The sequence below is a fragment of the Barbatula barbatula genome (genome assembly GCF_947034865.1).
Source record: "Barbatula barbatula genome assembly, chromosome: 18".
NCBI classification, from domain to species: Eukaryota; Metazoa; Chordata; class Actinopteri; order Cypriniformes; family Nemacheilidae; genus Barbatula; species Barbatula barbatula.
In genome coordinates this window covers 6395776-6409345 of record NC_136781.1, presented here as the reverse complement: position 1 = coordinate 6409345, position 13570 = coordinate 6395776, and positions in this window count along the sequence as shown.

The following is a 13570-nucleotide window of genomic DNA, read 5'->3' as shown; positions in this document are numbered from 1 at the left end:
GGTATATACCTGCTCCTCAGCACCCGGCAACCAAATGTCACGGTTTTTCATCTGACTGGAATAATGCGGAATCCACTGTGGCCAACTGCATTCACAGGAACAGTCTGAGCGCCCCCTGGCGTATAACAGCGGTATCACTCCCTTGCGGTCCATAGAGCCATAAGGACTAATATAGCCAGTCTCCTCTTAGAAAGGCACATTTAAGGGAGTGTCTCAAACAGTCCTGTGCCAGAAAGAATCTTAGTCTAGTGAAGTATAAACATGAATAGCTTCCAAAAAGAGATTTTCTAAATCAAGTTCTGGCGAGCCACTGGCACACGCACTCGACTTTACGCTTATAGGGTGCCGCAGGGATTGAATACAATTTTCATGAATATTTCAAGATTTATGGACAAACAGTGATTTGAATATGAGAATCAGATTATCTCCACTCCCCGTATTATAATGTGAGTATACCTCAACCGCAAGAGGCATTCTGCCATCGTGATTGGCACCGATCTCGCTCTCTCTCTCTCTCCATCTTTTTGTCACTCTTGCTAAGCTGCTTTAGGGAAAGGTGAGGCTTTGAGTTTCAAAAGAAGTAATTTATTCTTTTACCTCCATAAAAAATCAATTACATAGATTTATATAGGGAACTAATATATAGTTTATATTTAAAGTACTTTAATATTATAGTTTATGAAGAAGACGAGCTTTCTAACATAATTTATGTAATTTACTGAAAGTAAATTCACCGATATTCAGATAGGAACACCCAGAAAACACACTGAGACAGAAACAAATGTATACTGTAAGCTTCATTGGATAAAATGGCAAATGCATCAATTCGATTTGTATCATTTTGGTTTGTTAGGGACACAGCTCCTTTATACCAGATCATCATATCATTTCTAACTAAGTTTCACCCTGTCAGATTCTTGAATCTTTCTGAAGAAAATAGCCATGTTCAATCCAGCTTCCCCTTTCACTCACTGAAAACAGACAGAAATAAACAGAAAATTGAGTTTTCAGAGATAACAAAAGACGCCTGTTCTCACATCTTAATATCTGTGGCGTCGGCTTGTCATTAGCCACACGTGTGGTTAGTCTTGTGACTGGACGTCTGGAGCTGCTCTCTGGTGAGTGTCTGTGGCCCAGAAGACCTTTTCATCCGCAGCCTGCACGTGGATGTGTGTGTGTGTGTGTGTGTGTGTGTGTGTGTGTCACTGACACTGCTGTGACAGAATGAGATGGGACAGAAAGTGCTGGTTGACAGGAGGATTGTTTTCACTCCAAAAGTCTTATTAAAAATGTAGCTGTCCCTCAGAGACTGGGTGAAGACCAGTATGTGTCTGAATCTCTGCTCGTGGTCACTCATGAAGAAAATGTAATGTGGTGTTTGGTATTTGAGTTGTGTTAGCAGGTCTTGGGGATTTTGCCTCTTTACAAGGTTGATTTTGTGTGAAACTTTTTAACCTCAATAGCTTCATATCAAACCATAAGTCAAAAAAAGCTTATCTCTTACTGTACTTATTCTATTTTCCTTGATTCATATAGATGTTTAGTACAGTTTGTTTCTGTTGTCCGTCTTATTTTGCAAAACCATACTCCTTATGCGCTCATAAAACTACTCGGCTGCATTTCCTTACTTTGAATCTAACCAGAATTTATTTTATATACTCTCCGTAGATTCTTATGCGTTTTTATCTTTAGGCCAATGTATTCAACTACATACCCAGTCTGAATGGGAACATTTATGGCAAAGAAGCCATCAAGCGTATTTCCCAGCACATAAAAGGTATTTGGCAATAGTTTTGAACTGCCAAATACCCAAAGAATTAAAAAAAAATGTCTATTAATAGAAATAGAAATTTTTTATTTTATGCCAAAAATCATTAGGATATTAAGTAAAAATCATGTTCCATGATTTTGGAAATGTCCTACCCTAAATATAGCAAAACTTTATTTTTGTGAGTGGATTCAGTAAAAATGGACTACAAACTTTGCTTGCTGCTGCCCGCTCTTTGGAAATTACCTACTCAAGTTTGGTATCTATGTAAATCTTAGAATTTCAGCTTTCGGGTTCATCTACTCTCCACAACGTCATTACAGTGATAAGCTAACAGAGAGCGTTAAAACAAACTGTTTCATCATAGCAACGACCTGCTGCAGCACCTCTGATTCACAACTTCAAAGGCGATTTTCTGAATATTTCGTTTTTTTGCGCCCTCAGATTCCAGAGATTTTAGTAGGTCATTTGGACTGGACCTTGTCATTTGGCCAAATATTGTCCTATCGTTACAAACCATACATCAATTGAAAGCTTATATATTCAGCTTTCAGATGATGTAAAATGTAAATTTCTAAACATTGACACTTAAGACTGGTTTTGTTTTCCAGGGTCACAATTATAACTTAATCAAAATAATAAACAAATATCTTTAAGAGTAAAGCTATTTTATCAGGACCAGTGTTTACATTTTGCTAATTGGTCTATAATGGCAGTACAACAAACTCTGCCCCACACAGGATTTGCATACAGCTCCCTGCATCCTTCCCATCGGTGCCCTTGTTCACACACATAAAACGAAGAGACAGAAAAATATATGGATCCTGTAGGGTGTCCAATCAGAGCACAAATTGAGTACATTTTAAACCCAATTAGCCATATAACCCTCCCTTTAGCACAGTCAGAGCAAAGGGAAGCTCATGCACTCAAGTCTTATAGAGCAGTAAAAGGCTACTGTTTCCACCCTATGAGAGCAGCAGGTAGGATCTATTTCTCCAGCCTCCGGAAATAAACACCCAATTCAGCAAAGCAAGCGGCAATGAATCACTTTAATGTGTGGTCAATTACATAACTGAAGAGCAAAACTCTTCAAACCACAAAAGGACAACTATCCACCCCCTTTCTATAACCCATGGGGCCCATTTTAGAATTATACGTTTGAATGTCTTTATTCTTACAGAGAGCTCCGACGTAATTCAAATATCAATGTACCCCTGCGGATTACAATAGTCTCATCTAGTAAGTAAAATGATTTTTTTTCACTTCAATTCTTCTGTTCTTTAGAATATGAGACAAAAAAAGTTCATGCTGGAGTAACATCGAACACTTTTATTAGAATCGTTGTGTAACCCCTGCTTGGCATTATTGTATATAATAATTCCTTCAGCTGTTTCAAAAATGGCAACAGCATAAGTGTTATTTATGATCCGAACAGACATGCATTCAAAATTCAAGTATCGAGTTGATGTCGGTTAAGTTGTTTTTAAAGGAACAGTTCACCCAAAAATAAAAATTCTGTCATCATTTACTTACCCTCAAGTTGTTCTAAAGCTGTATAAATGTCTCTTTTAGGATGAACACAGAGAATAATATTTGGAAGAATGCTTGTAACCAAACCATCATTGACTACCATAGTAGGAAAATTGCTTTATACATTTCTTTGTTCTGTTGAACACAAAATATATTCAGAAAGAAGCTAGGAAAGCAAACAGTTCTGGGGCACTTTCCATCTGTCAATGGTAGTCAATGGTGGCCAAGAACTGTTTGGTTACAAGCATTCCTCCAAATATCAAATATCCACATTTATACAGATTTGAGGATGTTTAAATACAAAAATGTTTACTTTTGGTTGAACTGTCTCTTTAAATGTCTTATGTTCTTTAACTGTAATGTAATGCACAAGTTACTTTTATACAGGGCTGATGATGGCAAGAGGAAAAGGGGTGTCATAACCTTTAAATGATCTTTCCATGATTTGCATGCATCTCCGACATGTTTTTAAATGCCCCGGTTCTGTGCACACACCACAAATTTATTCTAAATTCACCTGTCACTACATGCATTTTGCATCGATTACCCTATTTCAACCACCTGTGCAGTCTTCTACATGTCATTTCCATCTGCTAAAGAGTGTCGTGCAAGGCAGGTTCACACTTGTGTTTACTGTACTCTGTAGGGCTTTTCACTCTTAATTTCATATCTTTCTTTATTCTTTCTACGTTGTTTGTTGACCATGAGACCTCTGTAGCAGCTGGCATTCAAAATTACTTCTTTAAAATACAAACCGCGGGAAATGCTTTTAAGATCTCGAAGTATTTAGGACAGTATGCGAGCAAGGCCGAAATGGTGTTTTTCAGAGCCAAATTGTGACAGGGATGAATGAAGACAAAAAACCCGGGAAGGGAGAGATTGTTTAGCAGCTGTTGCAGGGCACGGAACGTTACTGGATGAATCCTCTGATCTGTCAGTGGCTCATCCCATGTAGACCCGAAATGCTCTCGCCGCATCATTTGTCATCCAAAGCAGCCATTAGGTGAGTTTGTGTTCGGTGTGTTTTGAGGGCTGGATTGAGGTGCAGATTGTTTTGGCTAATTAAGTGAACTCTCTTTCTGTCTCTCTCACTGTTTTGCTGCCTGAGTCCATTTTGACCCCCCACCGCCACTCCCCACACACACCCACCCATCGTTCATTCGTCTCACGGTGTTATTTGTCACCACAGAAGAGGATGTTACGCGTCATATCGTCAGTCTGCATCTCTGCCAACACGCACGCAATTGCTCTCTTTGTCGACTCTTTCCTTTCACACACAGCATATATTATCACACAAGGCTTAATTATCCCCCATCTTAATTAATTCAATCGATAATTAATTCAAATATACTTTTAGAATTAATTATTGTTGTATTCGCCATGATTAACTCTTTTAATTAACCTGAAATTGTAATTCCTCTGTGTTGATGAGGAGCGAAGAGAGCTGTGGACTTTTGTTTACCACAAACCATCATTAAACCCCCGATGTCACAAAGGAACTGTTTTTTCATTTGCACGTGTCATTCTGTGTGCTTCACTAAATGATTTCATGGTACAGAGAATGTCAGATTTAAAGTGATGGTTCAGACCAAAATAAATTTTCTCATTTTCAGTTTTTTTTCTTCAATGAAATTGAATAGCGATTATAAACAACTTATAATACACCATTTCATTATATTTAACTTTTTAAAATTAAATGTCATTTATGTTTTATTGATGGGAGAACCATATAGGGTTATACAAGGGGGAGTAAACAACACAGTTGTATTTTTGGCTGAATGGTTTTTATAATGTCAGTATTTACATCTACTTCGACAGTTTTATTGTTATATCTGTGGGTTCTGAAATAATGTGCAAACTTTAATACTGAAATATAACTGGCATGACTTTATCCAGTTTCAGTTTATTTAATATAAATGCATGCATGAGAAGACATGTAGGTTAGTTTATAATGAGCTAACTGAGCGTTGGGTAACCCACAGTTCATAAACGAAAGTACAAATGTCAAATACATCGTATCTATCAGAAACAATGTCTTAATGTGCTTCTCTTTGACCTCTCCTATACTAAGACAGCGGAAGATGAAGTTCTGCGTTTTGTAATAGGATTCCAAGCCTGACACAGAGAAGGAAAAAAAATAATGAACAAATATTTTCCATTGACCTAACAATTGGCTAAATACAGAGGGTGTCCTTCAGTGTACATCCTCAGTTTGTGTGTCTGTGTGTGGTAGCGTGCACACATGCTTGCAAGTATCCGTGAAGCGTAGCAAAAACCAGGCTGAATTTAATGACATGTATGACAATTACTGTGCCGTCCAAGGAAGGAGACACAAATTTAATAAGCCACTGGGGTTTGCGTGTGCGTGCGCGCGTTACACTCATCTCATCACTGCACTTGTCTCAGGGGTTGCCGTTGTAATCTTCGTTTTTTTAACCTCACACCATAATAGGAAACATGCGGTTAATTAATTTAATAAGGTCAGAAATTATTACCTCCGTACAAGGGATTTCGTCTTGCAAAGTCGCTCCCATCATATATTTTATTTTTTAATTGTGAAAGTATTTTTAAAGGTATTTCTCTGCAGATTGCTCTGGAGCTCCAGTGGGATGCTTTTTAAATGAAGGTTGGGTCCAGGTGGGGCCGAAGTTAAACTGCTTGGTGGTTATGCTCCAATTACACACACACACATGCTCACGCACACATCTGTCAACACATCTGGGATAGCAGCCCTGTGAGACTCTAAGCTACTTTAGTCAGACTGACGAACACAGTTTTACGGGTGTACAGGTCCAGTCCAAATGAAGTCTTTCACTCAAAGATTATATAGTGAGAATACTCTGCAACTTCTAGATGTGCTATTAAAACTCTGTCCCATGGCAGTGTGAAAAGATCCAGCCAGGAAGTCAATATTTATCTTTCACTCTGCACCCAACCGCATATAAAAAAGTGCCTGTTAGCGGTGACAGAGGATAAATGTCAATTAAAAGGTGATGCGCTGCATCTCTGACACTTTGTTTGCCTTTCCCTTGTAAAAGAGGAAATACAATGTTTGATTAATCATGTGGACCGCTGATTGCTTTGTATTTTGATGGGTTTTCTATGTTGGGGTCATGGAAGGTTATAAATGTATGGGTGGGTGGATGGCTGTTTAGCTTTTCATACAGTGGATATAAGAGAAGTATTTTGAGAGATCTAAAAAACTCCCCAGGGCCTCCAGATCCACTGTTAATTGATATTGATAGCAAACACACAAAAAGCCTTTATTCCTTTGATAGTTTCTGTGTTTGTATACTCTGGCAAAGGCCATTTAGATTAAATATAACTGTGGATATTTTGAAAGAGTTTCTAAAAGGATTCTGATATATAAATCAAATTTAAACCTACTGCATAATAGCGGAAATACGGATTTATGTAAAATCTCAATTTGTCATTGGTGGGGATAAAAACATAAACTAAAAATGCAACATTTAATAATATGTGCATTCAAAATAAATTTGAGCTTCATTCTGATTTCAACAGCAGATTTTCCAAGCAAACTCTAAAAGGAGTTTATAAAAATATATATAACTCTACAACAGGCATAAATAAATAAAAAGACACACTCAGGTGAAACTTTTGCTATTTGCTCTGGTCAGGTTCTTATTCCCACCATCATTCCAAAGATGTGCTTATGACAGCTTCATGACAGGCGAGAACTGGACAGTAGGGAGCCATGTGACAGCCATTAGAATGACTGACAGGTGTTGAGGAGGAGAGGGAGTTTTGCTCGGCGGGCAGCGGCAGGGTCGTCTCGTTCACTAACCGACTCACCTCTGTATGCATGTGTGAACTGACACACGGTAGGGGTGTTGTATGCGGATGGAGAGCATGCCGACAGGGGGTTTTCAAGGTTTCCTTTTCCCTGTTTATCATAAACTCAAAGAAAACAAACAGGATATATGGCATTTTGTTGCTGTTTTGGACTGACTGTTTGTCTCTTTTTGACCATCATTCATTGATGCCCAGTGTTGGCACTACGTTTGAAACCTACCAATGCCATTAAACCCATAACCACACACTCCACGGATGTGGTTTAACCACCCTTTTGAATGTCAAATGCACATGCAAAGTCACTGGACACCTCTGGCCGACTTCAGCTCACCTCTCATTTCAATAACATTTGTATTTGACCTTGGTCTATCTTTAGTGAAGTCAACTGTTGGCAAGAATTGTGTGGAAGTGGATATTCACACCCCTTGTTAGTCTCAGATACAGAAAGGATGCATACGCATGCTCTCCAATCCCACGAATAACTCCAAAACGTACAGCCAATGGATCACGGTAAGTAGACTGACGGATAAATGGTGCATTATAAATCAATATTTATAGTTAATAAGAAAGAAATTGATATTCCTGCGAGTTAAGTCGGTGAGCCGCGTGAATGATGTGGTCGGATTTATTACCAACAACTTCATCACACGATGTCACTTTTCATTCCGGCACCTTTAATTCAACTTTCCAGGCCTGCAGTGGACATCTGAGTAACTAACCTGACAGCTTCAACCCCATGAGTTAGTCCAGAGTTTTACGCTTTTCATCATCCCTCCAGACATGACAAAACATGAAAGTCCAAGCATTGCCTATTTGATATTTGACTGGACAAGGGAAATGAAAGTAGAGATACTTTGCAAAGCAATGCATATGAAATTTAAAACGAAATATTTACTTTGTGAAAGACGTGCCACTCTGGCACATTGCTGTATATGACAGGTGACACAATACTTTTGTGTCGGACAGCAGCTTACTGAAATGTCAGGTGACAGTTTCTATGGTGAGGCAGTCAATAAGCTCTTGCTGGTTTGAATGAGTACGTCTGTTAAGCTTAAGAGTGTGGGCTGCAGATTTCCATCACTGCTCAGTCAGTAGGTTGCCATGCTGGCAATTGGCCCACGAAGCGCATGTGTGAGAGTGCGTGTGCAACTCAAATTCTGTTTGCAGAATCAAATTTTCATTTCGAAATGTGCTTCTTTATCTGGAGATCAGCCAGTGACCAATTTTTTATGCCCTGAGTACTTGTCTGGGAGTCTTTGGTTTGTTGTGCGTGCCTGGGCGAGTGTTCTTCTCTCTTTCTTTCTCTTTGTGTGTCAGGGGTCTCTTGTTGCTGCCCAGATGAAGAAAAGCAACGTTTTAATCGGAGGCTCATTCCCATTACAGAGTTGACGGGATTCATAACGGTTAAGCAGTACAAGCCTGGGGGCCGGTCGGGGCCTGATGGCTCCTAAATTGGCTCTTTTGTTGGACATGCATTAAGGAGGACGGCTGACCTTGCCAGTGCCTGCTGGAAAAAGCAATGAGAGACACAGCCTTTGTGTTCTGAGTGAAGCCCCAAGGTGCAGCACAAATCACACTGTCAACTCCAGAATGTCAAAGAGAAAAGTGCCACATACTCACAGAAGCACAGACATGTGGTTGGCATGCACACAGCACATAGTTTCAGGCAACATACACATTCATGAAGGAACTACTGTAGAACCAATGAAGTATAGAGCGTAATGATATGCAACCACTTCACATATTACAAATATATTTTTAAATATTCATAAATATTATTATAGGATCATGTATCACCTCATATTTACAATTTAAATTATAAATATATTCATAAAAAGATTACAGGCTTGTGCATGTATCGCCACATATTTAAATTAAAACATAAAACTAAAAATATTTTTGCCAATATTCTTGTCAATATTCTTTAAATTTGACAATTTTATCTAGTTGTACCCTGACAAGAGAAAGACAGGCAAGCACAGACATTAATCCTGTTTACACTGCAAATAAGCACCACAAAACAATTTTTAAATATTTTTTTGAAAATGACAAATCTTTAAAAACTGTAAAAGCATATTGTGTTCAATGTTTATTCTAAAAATGAACGAATCATTATTTTTGGTTTGCTGCTTATCAAAAACACTGTTACAATGGGAGGGAATCCATGTAAAACTAGTTTTGATTTATTTAAAAAAAACCTGTATTGAAATTACCAGCATATTCTATTTGTAGATTTTATAACACATAAAATACCGCAAAATACTTCGCATACTGCAAAGTATTTGAAGAATCAAATAAAACTGGCCTGCTATTAATACAGCATATGTTACATAAACACTAAAGAGTGTAGACATTTTAATAACAGATCTGTATGTAATAAAATATAGGAGAGATTTCACTGTTGCACAATGTTGCAAAATTGATTGGTTTGTACCTTAACATGTTTTTCAGCTTTGAATAAAGATCTGGGTGGGCCATTATTAATATCAAGCATGAAGCAAGATATAAACAGCTGTGTGAACTGACTGCAGTCATCTTGAGCTGAAGCCATCACAATTGTTTTATTACAAATAAAGCCAAAAGCAAAAGTAACTTCAATGATGTCAATCTAATACATTTTTCTAATTCCCAAATTCCAAGTCTGCAGTTTGACCTTTCAGGAGCCTTTAAGTGACACGAGGATTGTGTTGTTGATTTGCAGGGCCAGGACTTGTCGTGAGCCGTGTCCAGCGGTGCGCAGGCTGTTGAGATCTGCTGATAGCCGTCATCAAGATGCTGGTCCCACTCTCCACAGCAAACTCTTCTGATGGAGAAAGAATACAAATCTCATCGGTTTAGATTCCAATTCCCCATCCCTTGCTTTCAGCATGTAAAATCTATCATTTTCCATCAGGAAGAGAATAGAAAGAGGAACTTGAATTAACCCTTAAATGGGATGCATTCAATGCAAGCCACTTAAAGCAGTTGGTGCCTATGGAGATTCATTTCTAGCATGAGGACGTTCAGAAGAATGGGGGTAGGGAAGATTGAGGGAAAGGGTATACCTTGCGTTTCCTTGCGTGCTTTTCAAAGAAGCTCACATGAAATTCAGGGATGTTGAGTTGGTTTGTCCTTGTACCTTGTCCTTGTACCCATCCGTTTTAATTGGATGAAAGAAATGAAAACATTAAAAAGTTTTAGCACTGAAAGACAGTCAATGCTAAAGGTCTGAAATTTAACGAGAAATGACAGAATTTTTAACAGTTTATAAAAAACAGCTGCGAACAACAAGGCTGTTAAGGTTTAAAGCATACCAGAAAAAATACAGAGCGCCACTGTGGAACACACACGGCGAAGTGTGTTGCAATAAGACACTCTGTCACCATGAGGTGAACTCATCTCCACAACCACAAACAACGGGTCATTACAGACCACAGAAAAATGCTCCAATCTCCCATTACCCACCCAATCATCTCTCTCTCCCCCTCTCTCTACATGACTCTGTTGCGAGGATGGGAGTCAGTGCTTGATGATGTGAATGAAGAGTCATTGTGTTACTGTCAGACTAACTGCAGCTCTCTGCCAGGCAAAGAGAATTTCATTCCCAAGCCATGGGTGTAAAAAAAAGAAACGCTGTAAGAGCCAGCATATAGCAAGGTCTGAAAGGAGAGAGAGTTTGATGCGCTGTCCGCGATATAAGGCTGGAGCGAAAGGCTAATTTGCGTTTCTTCTGATAGTTGCATTAGAGTCGATGCTGGCCAAATGACATTCTCCCAAACTAATTGTTTGGTTATATCAGAGCCTCTTGACTTGAGTTTCACAGTGATAAACAAAGAGAGCTAGATGGTGGGGAAATGGGAGGAACGAGATAAACAAGATGGATTGGGAAACCAAAGAAACAACAAGAGACAGTGTTGAGGCCAAATTTAGCTGCTCTGTTTCATTTGTGGAAATAGTTTACTTTTTTGCATACGCGATAACAAGCTGATGAGAATTCAGCACAAATAAGTCATCAATTGTAAACTGCGACAGCAGAACACTATAGGAAAAAGAACATTTGTGAAATCGTATCAATAGATAACTGTGGCATGTTAACAAAACACATTAAATCATCAAATCTTATAGTGCAATTAAAGTTGTATATAATTGTTTTATTGCAATTTCGCAACTTGAAATGGTTTTCACAAAGCGATGCCTGGTAGCTGTGAACCTGTAATGTCTCTACAGATATTGGTGTAATGGCACCTTGTGTGTGTCATGTTAGGAGAGGTCTGCGTGTGAGAGATATCTAAGTTTTCCGTTACAAATACAGTGGAACAAACAAACAGCTTTTTGATTTTAACAAAGGCTGGGTGATTCTTATTTTACACGAGCATCTGGAAGATATACTGCTATCACATTCTTGCAAGCTGTAAAAATACATTCGTAAATTCGTAAAAATAGAGAAAGTTGTTATTCATGCTGCATTGGATTCTTATACTGATGGTACGGCTTTGGCAAAACTATTTTTAAGTGTACATAAGTGTTATTGAGTGTTGGTCACCCTGGGACCAAAGGAAAAAACGCAAAGGCTTGGATTAGAGTTATAACAGTTACAAATGTTTTGTTGTTATATCAAATGAGATTTATATTAACTCCGCTCTGTAAAAATCGACTGAACTGCTTCTCCATACATATCAAACGCACAAAGAAAAATGATCTCCTGAGGGCACATTAGTAGCACTGAGTTTGATGCCACTCATACACACATGCAGGCAGCACTGATATTGACTGTATGTGCCACTCGGCACGCGATGATTAGTGAGCCGCAGTGAACACATGTGAGATGCATCGTGTTAAGATTATAGACAAACTTAAAGCTCCTTGGAGAATATTGATTTATGTTTTCTTGACTTGCAACCAACAGTGCTAAACAAAATTGAACGAAAAAAAAGAAAATGTAACATCAATATATGGACTAAGTTATCTCTTAAAGAGACAGTTCATCCACCATTCCCTGAATAGTAGAAAATGGATTTATACATTTCTTTGTTCTGCTGAAATCGAAAGATGTTTTGAAGTATGTAGGAAAGCAACTCTGGCGTTAGTTTCTGTGAACGACAGCGAGGGTGAGTTTGAACCTTTTACTGTGTACTATGTGCTGAGGGATGTAAGGCTAGCCAGTGATTAAATTAGTGATGCAAGGTAGAACTTGCACAGAAGCTTACATTTCTGAGGCCCTTTTGACTACCATTGTCAGTTTTCCTACTATGGTTGTCACTGGTGGCCTACTGTTTGGTTACAAGCATTATTCCAAATATCTTTCTCTGTGTTCATCAGATTTGAACTCGAGAGTGATTCAATGATGGCAGAATTTAATTTTGGGTAAACTGTCCCTTTAACTTTGTGACGCTGTTCTCAGACACCTATAGCTTCAAAAACTACTGAACATTGAAGATTCAGGTTTAAACTTTGTAACGTTTCCTGATCCTTTTTAATAGCTTCAATGTTGCAAAAAAAAATTGAAACATTTGAGCTGCCACAAACTCCAAATATACATGAATGAATACAATATGAATGGAACATGCTAAACATTTTTTAGAAAAAGTTGCTACGTGATTGCCTTTGTGGATTATGCTAATTGTGTTTTTGTACATTTGAGCATGTGCTACACATGCGTCCCTTTCTAAACTAAAATAAATGGAAGTTTACTGGAAAATACTGTATAATGCAATATATAAAAAAATAATACATTTCCATATATTGAAACCAAGTGCTCATATTTTTCAATATATGAAAAGTCACAATTCCTTATGTATTATTCAATGTATTGTAATATATTATCAGTGTACTATTCTGTGTATTTTCAAATATATATTCAAATATTTAATATATTAACAGTTCATATTTAGATCTGTATCTATGTTGTGTAACACAAATGGTTAAAGCTTCAAAGAAAATACATACTGGACTTAATTGTTATGTCTGGGAAGGTTTTATTAAAGAAATTCCTCTTCAAATGGTTATTAAATCGATGTGGTTTTCGCAATTGTGAAATCAGTGATATGATTAACAACATAAAGCCAAAATTAACATTCATCCTCCACAATCTGTAGTAAATTGTAGCTACATCATTCCACATTTATTACATAAACAAACAAACAAAAGAAAAGGTAACAAAAAGAAGAACAGAAAGAAAGTAAACGCTGTAAAAATCACACTGTGAAACCAAAATCCATTAAAAAAGAATATAAATATTTATCTCTTTTAAAAAATTATCATCCTCAAAACTCCTCTTAAAAAACAATCAACCTCGGGGGGACAAGAAACATGGCAGATGCGGATAGGAAGATGGCATTTCCTGGTTATACATGTGGTACTTCTTCGTGTGCAGCCCACATCGCAGGTATAAAATGGATGTTTTTTCACCTACCTTGAGCACCACATTGTTCTGGAACAACAAGAGACTGTGTTTACAAAAAGGTACCGCTTGAAAAAACC